At 42.6% G+C, this 26985-nt stretch overlaps 1 protein-coding gene across 3 annotated transcripts in view; it reads right to left on the minus strand.

The window, feature by feature from the left end:
* PRICKLE2 (prickle planar cell polarity protein 2) overlaps positions 1–26985 on the minus strand; it is a 369208-nt gene that overhangs the window by 189298 nt on the left and 152925 nt on the right. Inside the window, exon 1 of one of the 3 annotated variants that reach the window (XM_056804373.1) lies at positions 1984–2337. The exons of the other annotated variants lie outside the window; for them this stretch is intronic. The gene's annotated coding sequence lies outside the window, so the exon portion shown is untranslated. Of the gene's footprint in view, positions 1–1983; positions 2338–26985 lie in introns of those variants that run through there. 3 annotated transcript variants of the gene reach the window in all.

Genomic DNA, 26985 nt, shown 5'->3' on the forward strand with positions numbered 1-26985 from the left:
ACAGGATCATTTTTAAGCCTCCCCCCACTGGGGATGATTTATTGGGGGATGAGCACCATCCAAAGGCCATCAATTCTTCAGCTGCCCTGACACCTTCATCTGAATTACCCAGTGTTTAGAAGGCCGGGGGAACTGATTATTTTTTAAAAGGCATTGCCCCCCCCCTTCCCCCTGGTATTTGTGCAGCCTCTATCCACAGCCCCTCTGTCTGCTTCTCTAATTAGGCCATTGGGTGCACAGATACAAACATCTGTTTGAAGAAAGCAGAAATACCAAAGTATACAAATGATTCACACTGGCTAAACAAAGGCAAACACAGGATGAGGGCCAACCCAATGGGGAGGGGTGGGGGGGAAAGTGGGCCCTAATGGCCCAAATAATTTAATATGGGTGGGAATTCAACTTTGGCAATCTACAGACTGTTCACTCCAGTTTGGAATCTACTTAGGTTTGACTCTCAATCTCCCTTTTTCTATTTTCTTCTCTTAAAAATAAGCTTAGAGATCACTGACAATCTTCATTAGGCTGTTTACTTTAAAAAAAAAAAAAAGTAGTTCCTTTAACTTTAAAAATACATACAAGCAAAAAAGACAAAAAAAAAAGGGTGGGGAGAGAATCACGGGAAGCCCAGTGCTTTTTTTCAAGCTGCCTATCCCCTCCCAAGTTAATTTGGGGGGGTTTAAATCCATGCAAACTGACCAGAAAGTAACAAAACACACCACATACCACCCACGCCCACCCCCACCCCACCCCACCCCACCCCACCTCCTGAACAAAGCTAAGACAGTTGAAGCTATTTTAGCCTCTAGGAGACACAGCTGTCGATGGGGTTCAAGATTTGCTTTCTGTCATTCCACACAAATCCCGGCCAGACCCCAACAGCTGAGATGACATGGGCTGCCTTTGGGGACTCTGAGCCATAGATGGGGGTCAGCTCCTACCAAGCTCTACACCTTGGTCTAATAGTTGAAATAGGGGGCCAAAAATGGAGCAGAAAGTGCCCAGGAATCCAGGGGATCCAGAGCTGCCTCTTGAGTTGGCAGGGGCTTCTCTCAGAACTTTGCTTTCACATCAAGCCCCCTGGAGCAGCCTGGTGATGCCCAAGGACCCTTTCTCTTGGTTAAACGCATAAAAATGCATTGCGGACATGAATTATTCTGCAGGAGTGCTTCAAATATTTTAAAAACAAGTTCATGGCTGAGAAACACTGCTCTACAGTCATTCAATTGATAGAAGCATGTTTAAAGCCCCTCCCCTGGTGGGCCAGGCATTGGAGATAGCAGAGAGAAAAGGAAAAAAGAACCATCCACAGAAACAGAGAAAGTAAGTGCACGGGAATGCGGAGGCACCAGGCTCTGGGCCGGAGCTAGAAGGGAAGGTCTTTAAAGGTCGTCTAGTCCAACCCCTCCGGGGCAGACATGAAGCGACTTGCACCCCAGGTTATATACTGCGAGTCAGTGATGAGCCTGTGCTGGGACCCAGAACATCTCTCTGACTCCAAACCCTGCTCCCCTTTGCTATCTCCCTCACTAGCAAGAGGAGGAAGGCAAGAGAATGGAGGGCTCCAGCAGGAGAAGGGTGGCCCTTTTCCTCCTTTTATAGATATTTATAAGGGCTAGGACTGAGCGCTTTTTGCCAAGCGCTTCCCACGTTATCTCATTTTGTTCCGAGGAGGACACTGAGGCTTGGGAGGTCCGCTGCCTCAACCATGATCACGTTCAGCTTCCCCTCCCCTCACCCAAGGAGCGCCAGCCCATTGGCCAGCTGTCCTCCGTGCCCCTCTGGCCAGGCTGCCAGCTGCGGGCTGCGGGCTCCCAGGCTCCGGCCAGAGTTAGTTTGTCAGTTGCACAGGGGGCTGCCCCAAGCCCGAACTCCCAGCCCCCTCCCCTGCCCCGGCTGCCTTTTTCCAGGGATGGATGGGCACGGCCACTGTCCACTGCAATCACCACTGTGCCCCCCATCCCGGCCGGCCCGGCCACTCACCAAGGTCACGCCAGCATCGCTCCGCAGGCACCGGGCCGCAGCAGAGGGTCCCGCAGTCCCGACAGGGCTGAGAGCGCCTGGAGGTGGCGGCAGGCTGGGCAGCAGCACCCTACGGGGGGCAGCTGGGGGTTTCCAAGCGGTTGCGGGGGGGCGGCGGCAGCTGCTGCGGGGGGGCACGGTGCGGGCGCTGGGGCAGGGGCCGCATTCTTGCTCTGGGCAGTGGGGCTAGCTCAGGGCCATGTCCCCAGCCTGGGCTGCGGGCGCCCAGACAGACCAGGGAAGCTGGAGGCGACCGAGTCAGTGGGCTGTAGGCGACTGGCCCCTGGCCTCCTGCTGCTGCTGCTGCTGCTGCTTCGACTGCACTGAGGCCGCTGGGGGGGGGGGGGGGGGCGGCTGCTGCTCCTGCTGCAGCTGAGGCTGAGGCTAAGGCTAAGACTGCTGCTGCTGCTGCTGCTGGGGCTGCGGCTCCAAGGGCCGCCCCCCCCCCCCTCCCCGAACTCGGAGCTTATTGGTGAAAATGGTGAGCCACAGGCCAATCCTGGTCCCGTTCCCAAATTTAGATTTCAATCAAGAGAGACCCACAACCTTTCCAGTTGGAAGGGGGAGGGGGAAGGTAGTGGGGGGGAGAGGAAGAGAACCAACTACCTTCACTGGGCTCTAGGGGCAGGCTCAACCACCCACAGCCCTCAGAGGCCCCCCTGTCTCCAGACACTGCCCCAAGGCCCAGCCTGGACAAACAGAATTCCAACTTAAAAAAAAAAAAGGCTAGTATCGCCCTTGCTGTTCAGACCTGATGTAGCTCAGACCTTTGGGGAGCTGGGAGGTGAAATACTGGAGCTAGACACGAAAAATCAAAGTTCTATCTCAATCCTAGCTCATTATGCATCAGTTTCCCCATCTGCAAAATGGGGATAATAATGCTACCTACCTGTCTCTTCTGAGACTCAAATGAAAGAATATATGTAAAGTGCTCTGCCAACCTTTAAAAGCTATAGAAAGGTTCATTGAATATCCATTCAAGTCACCGATCACAAGGAGATATGCTAGGAGAGCAAAGATGGAAGAATGATTAGAAAACCAATTTAAAGCTGGAAGGGGCATTAGAAAACAACTAGGACAAGCTTCTCATTTTATGAATAGTAGGGCTTAATTTCCAAAGCATTTTGCATCTCATTTTACAGGTGAGAAAACTGAGATCCTGTGACTTGTCCAAAGCCATAGGTAGTTATCCTGACCTGCAAACTTAGCTAGAGGTTGAATTTGGCTATGGAGCCTGATGCTCACAGACCTGGCTGGCATTAATGGGCAGGTCTGGGGCTGAGGACCTTTCTTCACTCAGTCCAGTCCTCTTCTCTGCACCCACCTGAATACCACCTCATAGACTGCTACAACCAGGCATCCTCCCTGCAGTCTCTCCCCAGTCCAATCCATCTTCCCCATAATTGATGTGCCTAAAGTACAAATCTAACCATTGCACACCCTTGCCAACAATGCTCAAGTGACTCTCCATTGCCTCCATGTAAAGCACAAATTGCCATGTTAGGAGATCCCTTCATAGCCTTGGACCACACAGACTTGTGGCAAGCTATTCTTCTTCACCAGCTCTACCCCCCAACCAAACTAACCTACTTGTCATTCTTCCTGCCTGCTGTTCTCTCTCCTTTGCAAAGGCTGCCCCCCCCCCCCCCCCCCATGGAATGCACTTCCTTCATCTTCTTAGAATCTCTAGATTTCTTCCAGGTCCAGCTCAAATACCACTTTCCAAAGAGGCTTTTCCTGATCCACCCTTTCTCCCTTCCCCCAATTACTTTGTTAATATAATTATATAGGCTTGTGTTTGTGCATGCTGTTTTCTAACAACAGAATATAAACATTTTATCTTTGTTGTAGTCTTTTGGATTCCTAGCACTTAGCACAATGTCTAGCACATAGTAGGTGCTTAATAAATTCTCCTTCTATTGTTAAATGGACTAAAAGACTCAACTTTTTTGTTGTAATAGAACCTTGCTTGGCTCTAGGGAAACATTTGGGCCCCATCTCAGAATGTTTTTAAATACATAAATAAAATACTTAGGATTACAAAGGAAATCAATTATGTTGAAATATAGCTAATGGGTTTTTTTTTTCTTTTTAATGAGTTCACAGAATCCTGGACTGGATGACCTCTTAGTACCTTCCAGGTCTAACACCTCTGAGACCTTTGAAATTCTTAGTCTGGGTAGGGAGACAGGATTTAGTTAACACTTCCAGGCATCTGTGATCTCACTGATTGGTACTCCCTCCAACATCACAGATTGTAGCCCATCCCTGCCTTCTCATGAGTTGCAATACACAGAAAAAGAAACAAACAATAAAAAGTAGCATATGCTAAGATACCAAATGAGTACATTCTCCAATGTGGATTTTTCTAATGCTTTATATTGTGTGAATATGACTGAAGCTTTCCCATATTGCTACTTGTTTCTAAGCAAAGATCCTATTTAGAGGCTTTGATGTCTATCCGAAGGGAAGATTTGGAGAAATCTTTTCGGTATTACTTAGTGGCTTTGTAAATGTCATAGATGATGGAGTAGAGGGGAAGATGATAAAGCTCAGAGAGAGAATGCCCATTTGCTAGAGGCCTGTTAGTACAGAACTCTTAAAAAAGAATCCAAAGAGAATTAGCCAATTTGGAGGAATGGTCTGCATTAAATGACTGAAATTTGGTAATAATAAAAAGCTGTTTACTGCAGATCACATCTTTATAGACAGAATATTGCCTAAAAGGTGAAGAGGAAAAAAAATAAAAGATCCCACTATGCCTTAGTGTTTGTTGATGGTTAAAAAAAAAAGGCATTTGATTCAGTAAAAAAATGTCAGGGTAAAGGCTATTGTCTAACATCTGTTGGACATAGAAGGTTTCTTTGTAGACCTAATGACAGTAGTAACTTTAAGCAATAATGTTCTGCTTAATATGAAGCCTGAGGCATCAAAAAGGGAGCTAGATGCACGTTCGCCAAAGGTGTTTGCCACTGCCCTAGAGGATGTCCAGTGCAGAGAAGGATTCCTGATGGATGGTTGGTAAGGCTTGATTTATAGATGTCCCTGGGCAGATAACATCGAGCTCTGGAAATACTGTGAATCCTGCAAGATTAGATTTTTTGACCACTCTAGCTTGAAGCTAAAGAATCCACACAGGAAAAACCAAAAGGAAGAAGGATGGCTTGTACTCATTTAACAAGCCTTCAGTAAGCACCTACAATATACCAGGAATTGTATTGTGCTGCAGGATACAAAGATTACAATGAAATAATTCTGGACCTCAAGAAACATTCTGGGAGGGAGGGGAGAATACCTAAATAAATACAAAATCTATACAAAGTAATTTAAAAGACGTTGCCTTATTTCTAGGACTTGATGCAATCAATAGAATGTCATATAAATAGGAGTGTATATAATGGAAGAAGACAACAAGATAAAAAGGGGCAGAGAGTGGCCACAGAAGAATATTCTGCTTCTGGGCCAGTTAGACAATGAGCAGTCAGCCTAGGCACTTTCTCAAATGAAGAGTCTGTGGGTACTCAGAGAAAAACTCACAGGGATGGAGGTAGAAGAATGAGCAGGCTGAGCTAGGTTGGAAGGTTTGAGGGGAGAAAGGACTGGATGCTATCTTGAGGAGGTGATATCTGAGATGGGTATTATGGGTAACAATTCACCAGGTAGCAATCGAAGGGGATGCTAATGTTTAGAGGATTGGAATCAGTTCTATATAGAGGCAGAACAGCTGGGAAGTTGAAGGAATGGAAGTTCCCTTCACTTCTAATGCCTTTTCCCTACCTGCACTTAGCCAAATGAGCAGTGATACAATGGAAGAGATACTGACCTAGGAATTTGGGAGACCTGAGCTCAAGCAAAAGAACACTGGTATGAGAATAACAAACAAGATCAGCAAAAACAAAAACAAAAACAAAAACAAGAAGAAACCTGGGTTCAAATATGAGCTCTGTTCCTTACTATAGGTCTATAGGTCCTTGGACAAACCACTTAAACCTCCCCAGTCATCAACATAATTGGTAAAATAAGGAGTTTGGAATAGATGTTCTCTAGAGTCCTTTGAAGCTCTAACGTGTCCAGACCCATGGCTCAAATGCTACCTGGCTTTCAAAAGTTAGCCTAAGCCCTGCTTCTCCCAGAAAGCTTTTTTCTGAGGACAGCCTGAGCTTAAAACGATCTCTTCAATTCTATTCATTTCAGTAATAGCTCACATTTGCATACTGTTTAATGCCTTTTTGGAGCATTTTCCTAAGAAGGATGGGCTTTGCAGAAGGGGAAAAGGGCTCAGCTACGAGGTGACCTATCCAAGGTCAATCCAATCCAATTACACACACATATATTAAGCACTTACTTTGTGCAAGGCACCAGGCAGGGGGGATGGAAGGACAAAGACCAAAAAAACTCTCTGCCCTCTAAAGAGCTGGAATTCTCTAGGAGGGACACAATGTTTGCATGGATAGTGAATACAACAGAATTTAAGGAAGGAAAGAACCAATGCTCTAACAAATTAGGGAGAATAAGAAAAGGATAACCTCTGGAAGTGGTTGTATTTGAGAGAGAGCTTAGGAGGCTTCTAAGAGGATGGGGATGGGGTTAAGAGAAAGAACATTTATTTCATGCATACAAGTAGAAAGATCATAGGATCATTGATTTAAAGCTGGAGGGGGATCTAGAGACCGTTAAACCCAGCCTCCTCATTTCACAGCAGAAAAAAATAAAAATATGAGAGGCTAAATGACTTGGGCAGGGTTGCCCAGCCAACATGTTTCAGAAGTCAGACACATTCAGGTTGTCTTGGCTCCAACTTCAACATGGATGCCTAATGTATGTGCCCCAATACATATGATGTAACTCAAGGGCAATACAAGATGATAAGGGCAAGGGTGGGAGGGGAGGGAGGGGCTGGATTCAATCCAAGGGCTCCAAGAAGATGTGAGGAGGAAGAATTTCCTTTCAGCAAGAGGTGGGGGTAGGTATCAGGGAAAGCTTCCTGGAAGACATGGCGGCAGCCTGAATAAAAAAAGATCATGATACCTACCCTGCCTCCCTTACCAGGCTTTTGTATCAGATGAGATAGTGGACATTAAAGAAAGCTCTTTATGAATGATCAAGTGACTTATACATGTAAGTGTTTATTATCACTATTCCTGAATCCATGGTCTTTGACAAAAGGAATTTAAATTAAACTCAGTCCATACTCTGGGACTCATCTGGTCAATTAAGCTGAAAAGATTTCATACTATATGCAGAAGTTCCTATTTGAAAATCTTAGCAGGGTACCTTGCATGTAGTTGCATGTGCATGTGTATGTGTGTGTGTGTGTGTATGTGTGTGTTGACTTGACTTTTACTTGGCCTATGACTTGGTCTCCTTAAGGGACTCTTTCCTTATTAATGTATGTCTGGGGCTTCTCTGAAACTTAGAGCCTGGAGGACTAAAATGTTAAGTGATTGGCTCAGGTCAACGTGTCCAAGGCTAGACTTGAACTCAGGTCTTCCTGGTTTCACTATAGCTCAGTTCACTATACACAGTGCTAAGTGGCACCTAATAGGTGGTTAACCAACCTAGATGGAATTGCTCATGGAAAGCTAATGGAATGAATGCTGGATGTTAAGTGAGAGAAGCTGGGCTTGACTTCCAGGTCTGCTACTCACTGTCCGTACCACCATGGACAAGACATTTGGCTTCTGTGGGATTCCGTTTCCTCCTCTGTAAAATGAGGGAATTGGACAAGATGTCCTTTAAGATTCCTTCCAGTGCTAACTCTCCCATTCTAAGGATTAGCATAACCGTAGTCATCCCAACAAATAAGTGTTCACTGATGAGCCAGGCAGTGTACTAAGGATATAAAGAAAGGCAAAACATGGTGCCTTCCCTCAAAGAGCTCACATTCTGATGGGGCATACACTAAACAGGCCCATACAAAATGGGCAGCTAGGTGGTACCACAGTGCACAAAGCACCAGGTCTGGGGTTGAGAAGAAAACTCATCTTCCGAGTTCGAATCCAACCTTAGATACTTCCTAGTTAGGTGACCCTGGGCAAATCACTTAACTCTGTTTGCCTCTATTTCCTCATCTGTAAAATGAGCTGGAGAAGGAAATGGCCAACCAGTCCAGTATGTCAAGAAAACCTAGAATGGGGTTACAACAGACTAGACAACACGTGAAATATAAATGGATGACCATCTCAGAAGTAAGTCATTTGGGGCAGGTAGACCAAATGGAATAGAGTTGCAGAGGTTCAAGAAGGAGGCAATGTGGGTCTTTACTAGAGCGATAATTGTATGGATGGAGAGAAGTGGGACTATATGGCAGACATGGTGTGAAAATAGAAATAGTAGGATTTGGCACTAGCTGTGGGGAAAGGGGACGCCTGGATGAGATTCTCCCAGAGGATGGGATTTCGGCTAAGGGATATCAGGGGGTAGAAGGGAGGAAAAATAGCCTTATAGGGTAAGCCATGCTTATTGTGTACTGTGACAAGGGCCTAACTTGGCTATTGGAAGGCAGGAGACATATTGTTCAATGAGCCGCAGCCATGGCGGTCATAGCTGGGGATGTAACCCATATAAGGTTTTTTTAAACCCTTACCTTCCATCTTGGAGTCAATACTGTGTATTGGCTCCAAGGCAGAAGAGTGGTAAGGGCTAGGCAATGGGGGTCAAGTGACTTGCCCAGGGTCACACAGCTGGGAAGTGGCTGAAGCCAGATTTGAACCTAGGACCTCCCGTCTCTAGGCCTGGCTCTCAATCCACTGAGCTACCCAGCTGCCCCCCACATTCACTTTTGGGATGCTGTAGGATCAAATATTTAGAGTTGGGAGGAACTTTAGAATTCCTAAAGAATTTGAGAGACAGACTCCTTAATTTAATAGAAGGAGTCAGTTGCCTCCCTCTCTCAGGAGCCTGACAACTTCTTCATAGGAAGGACCCTCTTCTGGACTTACCAGACTCTGAGAATGTTCAAAGAATATCTGAAAGAGTTTCCTGTCCATTTGGCTAGAACAAGGCAACAGACCCTAATCTCTCAACCTCGAAAGGGGGATGCCAAACCAATTGCCAAATAATAGCCACACAGTGTGGGCTCTTCAGGAAGAATCTAGGTGGATTAGGTGGAGAGGAGGGGTGGCCCTATTGTCCTTTCCCAGTAGACCTCTTGCTCTAAGGCAAGGAGCCGTTCTACTTCATCTGAGACAGGCGACCCCTGCCAGTTATTCCTAGCACCCAGCAGGCAGCCTTGCTCCAAAACAGGTGCATAACAAAGGGTTGTTGAATGAAATTAAGTCAATGTCCATATCTTTGGCAAAAGTGTCCCATTCTCAGGGCTGGAGGCTCAGACAAAAACTATGGCAACAATGGAAAAGATAAATACTAGAATTCAGAAAAAACTGCAAAGACTGATGTTTACTGATACAGGGTGAAGCAAACAGAACCAGGAGAACCGATTCCCCAGGAAATCCAGAAACAGAAGAGAAAATGGCAAGGAAAGATCTCAGAGCGATGCAGTGTCCAGTCCCAGCATCAGAAGAATGGCGATGAAGCAAGCCTCCATTCCCTCAGCAGAAAGCAGATGGGCTCAAGGTGAGGAAGGAGACATATGCTTTCACACGTGACTAATGTGGAGCTATGTTGGGTTTGACCCTATCTATTTGTGGCAGAGAGAGTCTAAGTGATGGGGGCAGGGTAAGGGGGAGTTAGTATGAATTAATGAAGATATAAAGAGTGGAGCACCAATAAAATAATTTAAGATATAATAAAGCAAATTACATACTTCACTAAAGATGTTGAATACTCTAATGCAGAGTTATAAAGGCAGTATGGCAGAGGGAAAACTGGGCTCCAAGCCAAGAAGCCACTGGGTTCAAATTCTACCTCCAATGACTAGCTGGGTGCCTCTGGGCAATGCCATAGACCAGAGGAGCCAAACATGTGGCCTACAGGCCACAATATTAATATAGGTATGATATATGTATAAATATATATACATATTTAAACCCTTATTTTCCATCCTACAATCAATACTGTGTATTGGCTCCAAGACAGAAGAATGATAAAGATCAGGCAATGGGAGTGAAGTGACTTGCCCAGGGTCACACAACTAGGAAGTGTCTGAGTCCAGATTTGAATCTAGGACTTCCTGTCTCTAAGTCTGGCCCTCTATCCATTGGACTTCCTTGCTATCCCCCCCCAATAAGGAATATTAATATATAGTTTTCTAAGTCAATATGCAGCTAGATCTCAGGCATCCTCATCTGCAGATGGTTTGGGACCCCTGCTCTAACTGAGTTTGGCAACACTGCTCTAGAAAACTCTCTAAGACTATAAGTTGCAGAGAACTTACTGACCTGAACTGGTGGAGGGAGTTTACTCACCAAGAGTCCTATGCCTTCTCCCATACCTATGAAATCTGAGGTCCAGTCCAAAAAACAAGAGCAGTTATAATTCAATTTGATGTAGGACTTTAGAATTTAGAGAGCACTTTTTTACTCACAATGGCCTTGGGAAGTAGGTAGTGCAATCATCATCATTCTCATTTTGAAGTGTCTGAGACCAGATTCGAACCCAGGGACTCCCAATTCCAGGCCTGGCACTCTATCCACTAAGCCACCTAGGTGCCCCAAGTTAGCCATTTTTAACGTAGCCCAAGATAATGTTGGCTTTTTTGGATGCCATCGGATCATATACTTGGAGTTGGAAGGGATTTTTGAGGCCACAGAGACCAACTCTTTCACAGATAAGTCAATCAATTAGTCAACTACCATTTATTAAACACCTACTATGTGCCAGTCATTGTGCCAAGTGCCAGTTACACCAAGAAATGCAAAACCAAATAGTTCTTGATCTCAAGGCATTCACAATCTAACTGGGGAGGCAACATTTAACTAATTGTACAAATAAAATAAAGGATAATCAGAGGGAAGGCACTGAAATTAAAGGGGATTTAATTCTGCAAGAAAGATTTCGTACATGAGCTGAGACTTGAGGGAAACCAAGAAGTGAGGATGAGGAGGGGGAGCATTCCAGAAATGGGGGTCAGGTGAGCTGGTGAAAATATTTGTAGTGAGGAGATGGAGGGAGCGTTAGGGTGCTCCTTTCCCTGGGTCATGGAGTCATGGTTTTCTGGCATCCTTTGGAATACAGAAGGCACTTCATAAATGCTCGTTCCCTTCCCCCATTGCCTAATGTTTTGAGGTCCAAAACATCTGGCATCAAGGTTTGCTTTGAATCCAGCACATTGTGTAGCCTCTTTTGTGGCTGTGATCATTATTGTTCCTTAAACTTAAAAACTAACATCCAGGATGCTTGAAATTTCTTCTGGATTCTTAACAGCCTTCACCTTCTTCCATCTGGCCCCCTCAGAAGAAGAAGAAACAAAGCTTCGAGTTCCATTCTTTAGTTTTCTGGTCTGGTCCCTAATTGTAGAGCTCCAGAGACTGCCTACCTAGCCTGAGTGGCTTCCTAAAGGCCCTTCATTTGTGCCATTCCCACTTCCCACATTTCTGCCACCAGAACTGCCAGGAGAAGGAACATGACTCACAGCACTGGGAAAATGATTAGTGGGGGAGGTTGAAACTATTGATTAAAAGCGGTGTGATCTGAGGATGGGAGTGATCCTTCCGTTCCCTTTCCCATTTCCCCAATAACGGAGCATCTTGAATCAAAGGATCAGGGGAGCTTGCTCAGGATGGGAGTCACTCTGCAGAGACCTGAAGGGACCCTCTATGCTTTCCCCTGAAGTCTGTGAATTGGCCCTGAATTCACCAGCCTGCCTCAGGGTAATTTCCATTAATTTCTGCAATGATTAAGAGGTCAATTTATACAACTCTGATAATTGCCCAGCTCGGGAGTGAAAATGCATCAAAATTATCTATGCCAAAGCAAGAATAATTACGGCCCAAAATGATGGCAGGCACTTATCAGCTGGAGAGTCAGGGCTTTCTTTTGAGGCCTGGAAATCATGAGATAGCAAAAAGTCAGCTCTTCAAATTGGTCTGTTGTGTAGGTGGGAGAGTAGGGGGTGGGGAGAGAGCGTTCTACGCCAGCAGTTCTATCCTGGGCAGCTACACGCTCTTGGGACGCAGATGAGAAAGAAGAATTTTGTTTTTGTCATTGAATTTGTTTCATCGGAAAGGATGAGAGGTCTATGGCCGAAAGGGGTCTTCAGGGTCCTCAAGTCCATTCCTTTTATTTTATTTTCAAGATGAAGAATGGATGAACACTAAGCTTAAGTGACCGCTTAGCTCTTGATCACATTGCTGAGCCAGGATTGGAACCGAATACCTCTGACTGCTCTGAATCCAGAGCTTTCCCTACTCTTGTCACATTGCCTCTCAAAAGAGCACCACCACCAATAATAATGATAAATAGCAAATCTTCTCCATGGCAGCTTATTCCCTTTATATATTACAAATCCACTGGCAGGGATTTTACTTGCTTCATGGGTGACGACTGCTTGTCCCCAAAGTATTTCTGTGAGTGTGGAATCTGTCATGTGCATGGGCAGCTAAGTGGCAAAGGGGATAGACTGCCAGACCTGGAGTCAGGATGACTCCTTTTCCTGAGTTCAAATCCTGCCTCTAAAACTTACTAGCTGTGTGATCTTGAGCAAGTCACTTCACCCTGTGTGCCTCAGTCTCCTCATTTGTAAAGTAAGCTGGAGAAGGAAATGGCAAACTACTCCAGTCCCTTAGCTGTGTGACCCTGGATGAGTCATTTCACCCTGTTTCCCTCAGTTTCCTCATCTGTAAAATAAACTAGAGAAGGAAATGGCAAACTACTCCAGTATCTTAGCTGTGTCACCCTGAGCAAGTCACTTCACCCTGTTTGCCTCAGTTTCCTCATCTATAAAATGAACTGGAGAAGGAAATGGCAAACTACTCTAGTATCTTAGCTGTGTGACCCTGGAGGAGTCACTTCATCCTGTTTGCCTCAGTTTCCAAGTATCTATAAAATGAACTGGAGAAGGAAATGGCAAACTACTCCAGTATCTTAGCTGTGTGACCCTGGATGAGTCACTTCACCCTGTTTCCCTCAGTTTCCTCATCTGTAAAATAAACTGGAGAAGGAAATGGCAAACTACTCTAGTATCTTAGCTATGTGACCCTGGGTACGTCACTTCATCCTGTTTGCCTCAGTTTCCACGTATCTATAAAATGAACTGGAGAAGGAAATGGCAAACTGCTCCAGCATCTTTGCCAAGGAAACCCCAAATGGCGTCACTAAGAGTCTTACACAATTGAAAAATGACAATGAAAAATCATGTACACAAAAATATTCATGTTCTTAGAGCCCAGTGGTGCAGTGGAAAGAGCATTGGGTCTAGTAGTCAAGAAAATACAAGTTTGAATCTGACTGTAGACACTTACTATATAGCCTATGCCTGCCTCAGTTTCCTCAACTATAAAATGGAGACCCTAATAGCACCTACCCCTCAGTGTTGTTGTAAGGATCAGTTTTGGCAATAATATTTATAAAGTGCCTAGGCCAGGGATTGGCACACAGTAGGCACTTAATAGAGGTTTGTTCCCTCCCCCTGCCATGTCTTGAGGTGCAAAAACTTGCCCTTCTAGCTTAAAAGCCGCAGAGATGATATCTTGTATCTCCATCTTCCCAGGAAGGCATCAGTCATCAATCAGTGGTCCTCCAAGCACAGAGAAAGTGATGGAACTGGAAATGAAAGTCTAGTCCTTGTCAAATACTTGTCAAAATCTAAGACCTTCCCAGCCTCTGAACTCGCTTCTCTTTTTGTCTTCCGAGTTCATTTAGCTTTAAGCTCATACTCTTTATTTTAATACACACTGCATTTTAACAAGTAGGTCAAAGTCATTTTATCCCAGCAATATGATTACCATAGTAATCGCTGTATTTTATAACCAGCAAAGTGCTCCCAGGGAGACCAGTAGGGACAGCCACACTCTGTAACAAAAATAATCATTTCAGCCCAGCAGAAAGGGGGCTTTTTCCACAACCTCCTGGCACAACGGTCCATTTCCGAGGCTCCCACGATATTTGGCAACGACAAATGATGAACGCTAACGGCTGGCTAATGAAGCATTCAAACCAAGTTACGTTCAATGTCTTTTATGCCTTTAAAAAGAATCCTTTTTTCCACGGGGTTGGTAATGGCTGGTATTCAAGAGAAATATGTAACTCGACAGGGGCCCAGTGATGAGGATTATTGGCTAATGTTATAGAATCACAGGGTTTGGAAAGACCCTAATGGTCATCTAGCCCAAGTTTCTTTCCTGATATTTGAATGCCTTCTTCACTCTGTGGTTATCCTGGTTGTGGTGGAACACCTCCAGGGGCCAATGGAAATTCAGCTCCTCAGGAAGGTCCATGCTGCCCCCAAAGGTGCCTCCAACCCTCTTCCCCCACCTCAACCCAAAGACATTTCACTGGGAATCTTGACGATGAACTCTATCCAAATAATTTCGCTTGTGTAAGAAAACAGATTGTTTCCTCCTACTCTCCCAACTCCCATTAAAGGGTGCTTTGTTAGCAGATAGCGGAGTTTGTGTGTATTTTAAAAAGGGGAAAAAATGACGACTCCAAGCTTTCTCCTCCAGTGTCATTCAATCCAGCCTTCATGGTAATCGGGTCTATTAGAGAGCGTGGGTGAAAAATGTCACCGCCACTGATGGATGGGCTTGTCAATGAAGTCAGGTGTTTATGGTTATCTGTTGCTTCAAGGTTAATAAGGGGCATCTGTTGGACTGGGACCAGCATGTATTTTTCATTCCTCTGGCTTGGTGGACTCAACAGAAAAAGGCAGAAATCTGCACACTGGAAGGAAGCCACATTAACTCCTTCAGGACACAAGGATGCTATTTCAAATTGCAATCATTCCGATTCCTTCTCCTTTGGGTGTCCTCTCATCTGATCAATTGCTAAGATTTGTTAAGTCTATTTCCACAATATCTCTTGCCAGCTCTCATCACATCTATTTTGAACCCTTCTGACTGCTCTCTCAGCCTCTAAGTCTTTCCCTTCTTCAATCCATACTCCACACAGATACCAAATCTGGTATCATGGCTAATGCCTGTAACTTGGAATCAGAAAGACCCAAGTTCAAATCCAGCCTCAATTGCCAGGGTGACTCATTTCTATCTACCTCAGTTTCCTCATCTGTGAAATGGAGATAATAATAGCACCTACTTCCCAGGGATGTTGTAGGGATTAGATAAGTTAATATGTGAAATGCTTTGCAAACATCAAATGTTCGCCGCCATTATTGTTGTTGTTTTTCATTATTATCTTCACTATGTCGTCAAGCTATAGGAAAGATCTGGGATTTAGTCTGTGCAGAAACTTCCACTGAGGAGATCAGATGTAATCCAGTTATGATTTAATTAGATTTCAGAACTTTGGGGCTAATGGGGACTTTTATAAACTAGGAAAGGGAGATCCGGGGAGGTTGTGACTTGTTCAATGTCATAAGAGGCTCAAGTGGCAGGGGATATATTTGAAACTCCATCTTCTATTTTCAAATTAATTGATCTTTCTACTGACAGTGTCTGAGGTTCAGAGAGGCTGCTTATCTTCCCTGTGGTCACACAGTGAGTAAATGTTAGAGGCAAGAGTCAGACTCAACTCTTCCTGACTTGCCGTACTGTCTTGGCTCCAATTGATTGAATGATCAATTCAGGATAATGCAGGGGTATGTTGCTTTAAGAAAATCCAATATTAAAAAAATCCAAATTTACAACCTTAATAATCAGAAGTTGATTATTCTCCCTACAAAAGGATTAATCACTTTACAAAAGGATTCACCACAGGGTTCTCTGAAATTGCCAGGTTCTCTGGTGAATTTAAACCTGCTGCATTTTACAAAAATGTGATTTACACAGAACAGTTCAGAAGTGGGCTATAGAATAAATTGAGATTTGCCCACAGAGCCTGCCCTAGAAGCCTTAAAGTGTTAACACACCACCCAGCTTGACTAATGTACTCCCGGGGAATCGCTTACTCACCTGGCAGGAGGTGGCCCATTAATTTAGAGTTTCTTTAAAAAATTAACAACCGTTTATGGAAACCACATAGATTTTGGCTGCCAAAACCATTTCATTTGGCAAACACCTAAACTTTGACAAGGTGACATCTCAGGATGCAATGTAAATGAGACAAGGGTGGATTCAGGAAAGGACGGCACCCTTCTCTGACCTCAGAGCCCGTGTCAGGGTGATCTATGGCTCTGGGAATTCTCCAGTTGGGCTGAAGATGCCAACACACCACCGCGATTCTTTAAAATGGCACCATCTACCGTAATCCTCTACTTTGGGAGAGGAAGGAAGTGGAAGAATGGTCTTTGCCTGAGGAAAGGGAAGTAGGTGGGGTATGGGTGTGTTTCTGGGACTAGAGAGAATGCTAGACTGGTAGTCTGAATCTCACCTTGGACCCACTGGCTGTATATCCCTTGGTAACCCTTTTGAGACTCAGTTACCTCATCTGTAAGATGGAGATAACAATAGCAGCTACCTCATGGAGTCTTAACCATCAAAAGAGATATTCAAAAGGCATTTTGTAAACTTTAGTGTGCCCTGTAAATGTTGGCTCCAATGATGATGATGATGATCGTGATGATGATGATGTTGATGTGTTTGCATGGGCTCATGCACGTGGAGACGATGATCACACCTCTTTCTTAATGTGGAATATTAATCTGGATGCTGGAGCTTGACTATTTTTACATTTGAATGATGTTTCTGCAATTTGGATGAGATAGCACTGTTCCGCTCCACAGCTCAGTCTTCCCAGGTTGCCAAAAAGTCCTCACGAGACATCACTCCCATCCATGTATTAATAGACATAGCAGAATCGACTGATAAAATTTTTAGTATCAATTTATGAAAAGTACACCAGAAATTCCTTATCCACTTGTGATTCTGACACCCAATGTGCCTGTCATTTCTGAGGCTTGGCAGCAAGACCTCCGTAGAATCTGAATGAGGTCCTAGAGAAAATAAAATTGGATAATCCCCTTCTGCTTGTGGGTGTTATAAGGATGCATTTTATAAATCAGTACTTCTTCTTTTTTTGAGCCACATTCATGAGCCTGCTTGAGATTTGTATCTAGCAATTACCGTCTCTGTGGAATTATCAGAGTAAAACTCATCATTTTCATGAAGTTTGCAAGAAATTTCAACTTAATTTCATATGCTAAATCTTCAGAGATGGTATTGACCTCAGAGGCCATGACAACAATAACACAGAATAATCATATTGCTGTGAATTTGCAAAGTATTTTATAATATTATTTCAATTTAATATCTCAACAGCCCTGTGAGTGAGGAAGGAAGGTATTGGCATTATCTCTATTTTACAGATGAAGAAACTAAGGAAAATGGAGGCTAAGTGACTCATCCAAGGGTCAACTACCTACTAATTATTTGAGGTTAAATTTGAACTCAGGTCTTTCTGACTCTTGATTTAGCCCTCTATCCACTGTGCCATCTATTGTTATTCAGTTACATCCAACTGTTCATTGACTCCATTTGGGGTTTTCATGGCAAAAATACTAGAGTGATTTGTCATTTCTTTCTCTATTTCATTTTACAGATGAGGAAACTGAGGCCAACAGGGTTAAGTGACTTGGCTAGGGTCTCATAGCTAGTAAGAAGCTGAGGCTGGATTCAAACTTATGAAGATGAGTCTTTGTGACTTCAAACCCAGAACTCTATCCACTGGATTGCCTAACTGCCCTAAATGTGCCACCAAGCTGTCTACAGTTTCATGAATAGCCCAACAATAATTGAATCTATAATAAATTTGACAAGTGGTCATGGAGTCATTGCTTGAGGATGTCTAGTAAACGGGGAACTTGCTATCTATAGAAGCAGCTCATTCCACTTTGGAAAGCGCAAAGATGTTAGAAAGTTGTTGAATTGATGATGTCATGATTTTCATTGTTTCTCTTTCTGTGCCATCAAGCCCAAATTTGCTTCTATGACTTGCACCCATTGCTCCTAGCTCTGTCCTTTCAGGCCAAATAGAGCCAATGTGATTCCGTTTCTCTGGAAGAACGTCAACTCCCCCAGAGCAAGAATTGCTTCAATTTCATCACTGCAGCCATCCCCAGCACCTAGTAGCACAGTGCTTGGCACACAGTAGGTATTTAAAGTATGCTCCTTAAATTCAAATGAATTCAATACTTTTCTCATGAAAATAAATGATCAAAGAAATCTCCATTTAAATGGAGCTCAGGTCACATGCATATGTAGATACCCACAAGGTGTCCCAAAAGTCTTAGTATAGTTTAAAGCTTTAATAGTTTAAATCTATTCATCTACACACATGCGTATATGTCCCAAAGGTCTTAGTGCAAAGATTTTATGTACACATAGAAAGGAAGGAAGGAAGGAAGAAAGGAAGGAAGAAAGGAAGGAAGGAAGGAAGGAAGGAAGGAAGGAAGGAAGAAAGGAAGGAAGGAAGGAAGGAAGGAAGGAAGGAAGGAAGGAAGGAAGGAAGGAAGGAAGGAAGGAAGGAAGGAAGGAAGGAAGGAAGGAAGGAAGGAAGGAAGGAAGGAACAAAAAGGGAAGAAGAAAAGAAGGAAGGAGGGAGGGAGGGAAGAAGATAATAGATGGATACAATAGATGGAAAGTTAAATAGATATACACACCTACTTGGAAAAAATTGTTAACCCTTCTGCTAGTCAGGATCTCAATTTATAAAGTGAGGAGTTTTCTAAAGCCCTAAGATTTGGAGCTGGTAAGGACATTGAATGGGGTCCTTGTTCAAGCCCTAAACATTATGTTCTTTTGATTTCAACTGTCTGGTGGCACCAAAGAGAAGACCCTCAGAACTTGGGATACAGGCTTAGCAGGCTTGGTCTTTTCCCTTCTCTGTTCTTTGAAGGGAAGGAAGAGAAAATTTGTCAATAGCAACAGCAGTAACAATAAACAATTAGTAAAGCCCTGCTATATATGCCAGGAGGGGACTGTGCTAAGCTGCCTCGTGTCTACAAGACCAGAACAGAGAGCCAAGACCTTCGCAGGTGGCAAAGAATAAAAGCCCCTGTATCCTTGTATCCTTTTTGCATGTGTGCACTATCAGTGATTTATGTATTATCTAAAAATTATAAGATAATACATTTAGAGCTGAAAGGGACCTTGGAGGTCACTGGGGGCAAGCTGCCTCATTTTACAGAAGAGAAAACTGGGCTGAAAGAATTTGATTGAATAATAGTTAGATTTAAGGAGGGTGGGTAGAATGATCTTTAATCTCTTTTAAATTAGAAACCAGAGCAGCTTGATTAACAGAAAGGGTGAAGAGCAGCTAGGTGGCTTAGTGGATGGAGAGTGAGACCTAGAGACAGAAAGCCTCATCTTCGTGGGTTCAAATCTGGACTCAGATGTTTCCTAGCTATGTGAACCTGGGCAAGTCACTTAACCCCTTACTACTCCTCTTCTGCCTTGGAACTGTTATTTAATATTAATTCTAAGTCAGAAGGTAAGAGTTTAAAAAAAAACCCAACCTTGTTCTAGGGGAAGGGGAGGCACGATACACACACAAATCAGTAAGTGTAAAGTCTAGAAGAAATAAAACTAAATTCAAGAGGGAGAGAGCCTTACCGATTGGGGGAATTGGGGCGAAGATCAAGAAAATATTTTTTTAGAAGACATAGAGAGCCTGAGCTTTATCTCGAAGGAAGGGAAGGAATCTAGGGAGAATGTGCCTGGATATAAAACCTCAACGTAAATAACTAAAAAAGATCTGACTGCTCTGATGATATTATGACAAACTGAATCACACATCTAACATTGACCTGGATGGAATAAAAAGAAAATTCCTCTCTCTTTGTCCTTAGCAAATATTTACGAACTGTCCTGAGAGGGAACAGCACTCAGGTAGATAGTAGGTGGTTTGAGAAGTAGGGCTAGAAATAGATCCATGAGGGGTCTGCATTCAAAGAGACCCCAATCAGAGAAATAAACACAAATTCCGTATCACTAGGTATAGAGATTGCATATACACTTATACTGTAATTACATATCCAGCGAGATATGTACCTAGAGCTAGGAGTATGCAGATTATGGAGGGTGGTAAGTGGTTTTAGCTAATCAGGAAGGCTTCTGTAGTCTGGGAAATAAAAGCTGGAAACATGTCCTAATTATCGCTATTGTACGGCTCAAGTGCCAAAAGCTAACGTGGGAACGTGAGTTTTGAACCGGAGTCAAAATGAAATTGCTCGGAATGTTTCAGGTATCCCCCCACCCCTCCCATTCCATTCCTCTTTCTCCTTTTTATTTTTTCCCAGTGGCACTTTACCTACCAGTCAATGGCAGCCTGCAGAGGTACAGATCACTCAAATATTTTGAACAGCAGCCATTTGTGATTGGCACATTAATGACGCCTTTAATGACTGCTTTTCAATTCATTTGTTTAAAAATAAAACGTGCTCTGGGTCCCATGGAACATCCCTGGAAAGGAGAGCAGACAATTCCAATGTGAGGTGGACTACTTTGAGAGGGGAAGGAGGAAAGCTTGGTGCTTTGATGCGTTCAGAAAATTTACCACATGAGCAAAAAAAGTGGGCCAGCCAGCTATCGGCTACATAGCTATCATCCAGAAAGATCCCCAAGTGCCCAGAATTGTCAAACAAGAATTCATGTATATTTCGAGAGGAGACAAAGAAATTGATTCAATTACAGTGGACTTGGTCCTACCCATTGGGATGGGGCCATTTTGGTATATATTTATTCTTTCCAAAGAAGAGGGGAAGTATGGTAGGTTGGTTAAAGTACTAGACTTGAATCCAGAAAACCTGGGTTCAAATCTTCCTTTTAACATTTACTAGCTGTGTAACCATGGGTCAGCCTCTTTGATCCTTTCTTTTCCTCTCTGTGAAGTGAGGTAATTGAACTAGACGGCACAAAGGTCCTTCCTGCTTGAGAGCTAGAATTCTCTTTAATACTAGTCTAGATAATGGTTCAAAGTTTAAATTCCAGGCCTCTCCAAACAAATATTCAAGAAAGGAATATCCTGTTATTCTCTGCCCAACCTAAAAGAAGCTGATAAATGTTAAAAAAAGAAAAAGAAAAAGAAAAAAGAACAGATCTATTCCTATCCCTAAGGATAGAAATAGAGAGTTTTCAAAGGAAGGAATCTAGGTTATCAACAGCAATATAAAAATGCTCCAAATCAAAAATAAAAAGAGAAACACAAATTAAAGCAACTCTGAGGTTCCATCACACACTAAGATGACCAAAAAGGAAAATGGCCAATGGCAGAGGAGATAAGCGGAAACAAATCTACTAACGCCCTGTCTGGATAGCTGTGAATTGGTTCAGACACCATGGAAAGTAATTTAGGACATTCCTAAAGTCACTAAACTATACATACTCTTTGATGCAGTGATACTTACACTAGGCTTATACCCTAAAAGACCAAAGGAAAAAGAAAAAGACTCCTTGGCCCAGAACTATTCACAACTACCCTTTTTTATGGTAGCAAAGAACTGGAAACTAATTAAGTGGATGCCTATCAACTGAATTAATAATTGAACAAATTATGGTTTATGAATGGAAAAGATTATTATTGTGCCCTAAATATGATGCAAAGGACAGCATCAGAGAAATATGGGAAGATCTTTATGAACTGATTCACTAACAAACAATATTTATGTAAAAGAAACCATCTTTGAAAGATATAAGGATATTGATCAATATAATGACAAATTATAATTCCAGAAAATCAATTATAATGTGTGCTTCTCCAACCTGATCAGAATGAGACATCCATTTGGGGACATGGATAACATGGAAATTTTTTATGCTCAAATATATGTATTTGTTGAAAGCGCTTCATTTTTCTTTTCCTGACAGAATGAAATGGAAGGAAGACAGGAGATGGGGACAGGATTCTGTACTGTTCTTCCCCAACCCCTGCCCCCAAATGAGAAGACAACAGAAGGAAAGCCAGAAGGAAATCACAGACCAGCAGGACAGCTTTGAAAGTTACATATTGAATTTATTAAATACTTAAAAAGAAAAGCAAGTTGTGCATAAAATAGAAACTTGCAGCTTCATCCTCTCCTTATGTTCTACAATGTACGTGAAAAGACTCATTTTGTTTATGTTCAGAATTTCAAAAATGACTTTAATATAGAAAAACAATTTTTAATTAAACAAGTCACTCCCCAGCAGAAAGAATCCCTATGCTCTTCGGGGGTTCCATTTATACAAGTTACCTTTGAAATATTGACTTGCCCTTTACCTGGCACTCAAATGAGCTCAATAATAAAAGGACTTACATAGCATTAATAAAGCATTTAGCATTTACATAGTACTATATATTTGCAAAGTGCTTTATACATTACCTCATTTGATCCATAAAACAATTCGGGGAAAGAAATGCTATTTTTTCCCCCATTTTACCATATGAGGAAACTGAGGTCAATAGAAGTTAAGTGGCTTGCCCAAGTTCACAGAACTAGTAAGGGTCAAAGGCAGAATTTGAACTCAAACCCCTTTCTGACTTCAAGTCCTATGCTCTATTCACTATGCAACCTGGCTACCAGTCAAAGAACGAGCAGCAGATTCTCTTTGATAATGGAATTGGATTTGTAAAATAGTGGCACTATTATAATTTTTCAAAATAAGTAAACTTTAATCCAGGTCTTTCCTCCTCCTACCATATCCCAGACCTATAAACCTCAGTTCTAGTAAATACTTCTTGTGGATCTTTTTGCCAGTGGGCAAACATTGTAAAGCTAGGAGCTAGAACAATGTTTTGTAAATGCAATCTTTCTTGTGAAGATATCCTATTATTGGTGTAATAATTCAAACATCACCCTAGTTTTCATTTAATTGAAGTAATCCCTTATTTCAGAGCCTTGTAGGGGCAGGCAGGTGGTATGATGGATAGAGTGCCAAGGTCTGAAGCCCTGAAGATTTATCTTCCTACGTTCACACCTGGCCTCAGACACTTACTAGCTGTGAGTCCCTGGGCAAGTCACTTGACCCTTTTTGCCTCAGTTTCCTCATCTGTATAATGAGTTTGAGAAGGAAATGGCAAGCCACTCTAGTATTTTTGCCAAGAAAACTCCAAATGGAATCACGAAGAGTCAAACATAACGGAAAACTCTTGAAAAGGATCATAATAGCCTCAATGAAAGTATCCATTGAATTGAATCCAGTTAGTACCAACTTCTATAAAGGCTGGACTTGCCAACTTATGATTTCAGTACCTGGAGCCTCCCCCCAAAAGGCCTGTCCTTATGCTCTATTAATACAAGGAGGCTGAATAAGATAGTGGACAGAAAACTGGCCTGGGTGTCCACAAGGTTTAAATATCCCCTTCCACATTCCAGAGCAAATCATTGAGCCTCTCAGGGCCCCAGACAGTTCTTTGAGATTATAAATTGTTGAATAGGACTAGCTTCTTCTCTGGGGATTCCCTACACTAATTAAAAAAAAAATCAAATGATGCTGGAATCTCAGGAAATACTTATAGACTTGGTGATTACTCCCCCATCTTAAATGTCCTTCCTCTTCTGTAAAATGAATGAGTTGGCATTAAGTTGACAAAGCTCTTAAAGCATGGGAAAATCCAAAGTAGGAAAGGCTCTGGGAAGATAGACACCCAAGCTGACTGCTTGCTGAAGTTGGGGATTTGGGTCCAACCATTCTGGAAAATAATTTGGAATGATGTGAGAAAGTGACTTCATACTATTTGATCCAGTGAAATGCCCCAAGGAGATCAGTGACAGAAAAAAAGGTTCCACATGTAACAAAATATTCATAGCAGCATTTTTTGGTTTGGACATGTGATTTGATCAGTGAAACAAACTCCCTGGTGGGGAGGGAAAGGAGGGGGAAATTCCCTTCCAACGCAAGCTTGCAATTGTTCTTCAATTCATAGGCTTAGGGTTTTATAGACTTTTCACCTCTTCCCTAGCAGCTTTCTCAGCCTGAGGATGCCTGGTCCCTGTGGCTCTCTCCTCTGATTGGTGAGTTCATGAGTTTCATGAAGTGTCCAGGCAATCAATCCATGCTCACTCTTTACAGGGATCCTCCCTAGCTGCCTCTCCCTTTTCACCTCTCTTTAAATAGAACCTTCCTCCATTAATATATAAGCTACTTGAGAGTAAGGGCTGCCATTTTTTTTTGCTCATATTTGTATTCCCAGCACTTAGCATATGTGCCCAATACAGTCTTTCCTCCTCCTCCTCTCTCTTTCTTTCTCTCTCCTTCCCTCCCTGCCCACTCTCTCTCTCTCCCCCTCTCTGTCTTTTTCTTCCCCTCTCCCCTCTCCTTTTCCCCCTCTTTCTTTTCCTCCCTTCTTCCCCCATGCCCAGCCCCCAGCATTAAAAGGTTAGGTGAATTTCCAAGGTCACACAATCAAGATGTCAAGAGATCAGCTTTCTAATTATTATGCCATAATATTTCTTAAATAAACAAATTTAAAGTAGTTTTTTTAAGTAGTAAAAAATTTAAAGTAGTAAAAAAACTGGAAATGAATGCATTCATGAACTGGAAATTGGTTGAATAAATTGTGATATGTGAATGAAATGGAATGACAAATATGAAGCATTTAGAGAATCATGGGAAATGGTTATTAACTGATGCAGAGTAAAGTAAAGAAGCCTGGAAAATGCAATGACTACAGTAATGAAAAGAACATCTCCAAAAGGCAACAAAACTCAGGTCTGATTGAATGGTGTTGACACCAAATTTTTAGATTTGAAGAACTATCCTTCCTTTCTGCTAAATAATCTTACTTTCACAATCCTTTCCATATGCTTCAATAAAAACACAAAGTGCCATGTCCCCATATTACAAGAGCTTTTTTGCTTAATTATCTTTTACAGGGAAGATTTCCCATGGTTTGATAGTTTGTTGGTAAATGATTGCTATGACAAAACTAAATATAACTATTAAAAAGTGAATGAGTACAACTCCTTTGCAGAAGTCCATGGGTGTGGTACATTATGCATATTTTCAACAGGTTTTCTTTGTTATATAGGATGGCTGGAAGGTGGTAGGGAGGAACTGGAGAAATTGATGATTCAAAAACAAAAGACATCAAAAATATTATCTAAAAAAAAATGAATGAATGGGATTAGGTTATCCTTCAGATGTTTTCTAGCTCTAAAGCTGCCTTCACTCCTCTATATTGTGATAGATGGGCTTCATGAATTAATACGACCAAAGACATCTCATAGAACCAAAATCACAGAATTCTCCAATTGAAAGGGAACTCAGCTGCCATTATCACAACTGTCTGGTGATCCATCAGCCTCTGGCTAGATCATTTCTCAGACAACAGTGGCGCCACCCATACCTGAAGGCTTTCCAGTTTGGGTAGGACCTTCTTAAGTCCTTGCTCTGTTCTCTGACTTCTGGAAACTCAGGATCATAACATGGTGATGGTGATGGGAAGGGAAAGGGAAAGGCCAAAAGAAAGAGGAAAACAAGGGATGAGGAAGGGGGAGGGCAGCTGAATGGCAAGCAAAGGAAAAGAGAAAAGAAAGCGAAGGATTTAGTCATTGCCCTTTAGATCACTGAACTCCTAAGTCCAGCCCAGGGAGAGTTGACTGACCAAATTCCCCAAGCAGGCACTCATAGCCCACCTCTCCAGAAGGAGCTCATCCATGGCTGGCAGCCCCTGTGATCTTATCTCCTTGATGCTTTTTTGAGGTCAGAATAGTTATGTCTCAACCTTAACATTCTTTTCCAGCAAGGCTTAGAGTTGAATAGACTGGGGGGATTTATGCAAAATACTGTATGTTCTGGGTACAAAGAGATCAAATTAAAAGGCTTTAAATGCATTAAGATCTTGGGGGAGTTTAAAAAGTGGTCTTGCCTTTTGGTAAACATATTTGTGTGAATACAGTTGGCTTTAGCACATTAACAACAGGCTAGGATGCCTCAAATTCTGCAGAACTTTTGAGCCAATTACCACATGATGATTAAATAAGTTGGGCAGCAGTCCTATAACTGGGATAATTATGTTTTCCAGATGTGTGCAGTCTTGCACTACGGGAATACATCATTTGCTGTTCAGCTGCAAATGAATTCTATGCATCCTATTTCTGAATCTCAACTTTTCTTTCAAATGTTCCCACAAGAGTTTAAATGCTGGAGCTAAAGTAAACAGTTATTGCATTTATTATTTTTCTTCATTTCTTCTGTTACAAGCAGAAAAGAGACTGGGAAATATTCTTCAACTTCTAGATCTCAGGCAAAGAAGGTTAAACTTTGGTTTATGACGAAGGAAGAGCAGGGGGTCTTAGCCTGGGGGCCATGGAAAGATGCCAGTGAGTCTGTGAACTTGGAGGAGAAAGGAGGCATCTTCTTTTCCCCTAGCCTCCAACTGAAATTGAGTATTTCCTTCAGTTATTTAAATACATGATTCTGAGAAGGGGTTCATAGGTTTTACCAGACTGTGAAAGTCATCCAGGATGCAAAAAAGAAAAAAAAAGTCTCTGATTCTTATTCTTAAGGGGGGGAAAGCATCGATCCAGAGGAAACCTGAGTTTGAATCCTGTATCTGCTCCTGACTGACTGTGCAACCTTGGATGAGTCACACCTTCTCTGAGACTGAATTTCTTCATCTTTAAAATGAGGAGATTCAACTGTATAGTCTCAGAATTACAGATTTTTTTTTTTGAGCTGGAAGAGACTCCACTGATGCTCCAGTCCAATATTTGAAAAAGATCCCCCTTTAGAACAAAGCCAACAAAAATCAGCCCTCCCTTACCTGAAGACCCTTAGTGACTGGAAATTAATGAACACTCCACTCCCTGTTCCACATTTTTTTAAACACTCACTTTCCATCTTAGAATCAATCCCATGTATTGGTTCCAAGTGCTAAGGGCTAGGACTTACCCAGGGTCACACAGGAAGTATTTGAAATTAAATTTGAACCCAGGACCTCCTGTCTCTATCTACTGAGCCACTGAGCTGTCCCCCTCCCCTCATATCCACTCTTGGATAGCTCTCTCATGGCAGACTTTGTCTTTACTTC

The sequence above is a fragment of the Monodelphis domestica genome, chromosome 7 (assembly GCF_027887165.1).
Source record: "Monodelphis domestica isolate mMonDom1 chromosome 7, mMonDom1.pri, whole genome shotgun sequence".
Classification (NCBI taxonomy): Eukaryota; Metazoa; Chordata; class Mammalia; order Didelphimorphia; family Didelphidae; genus Monodelphis; species Monodelphis domestica.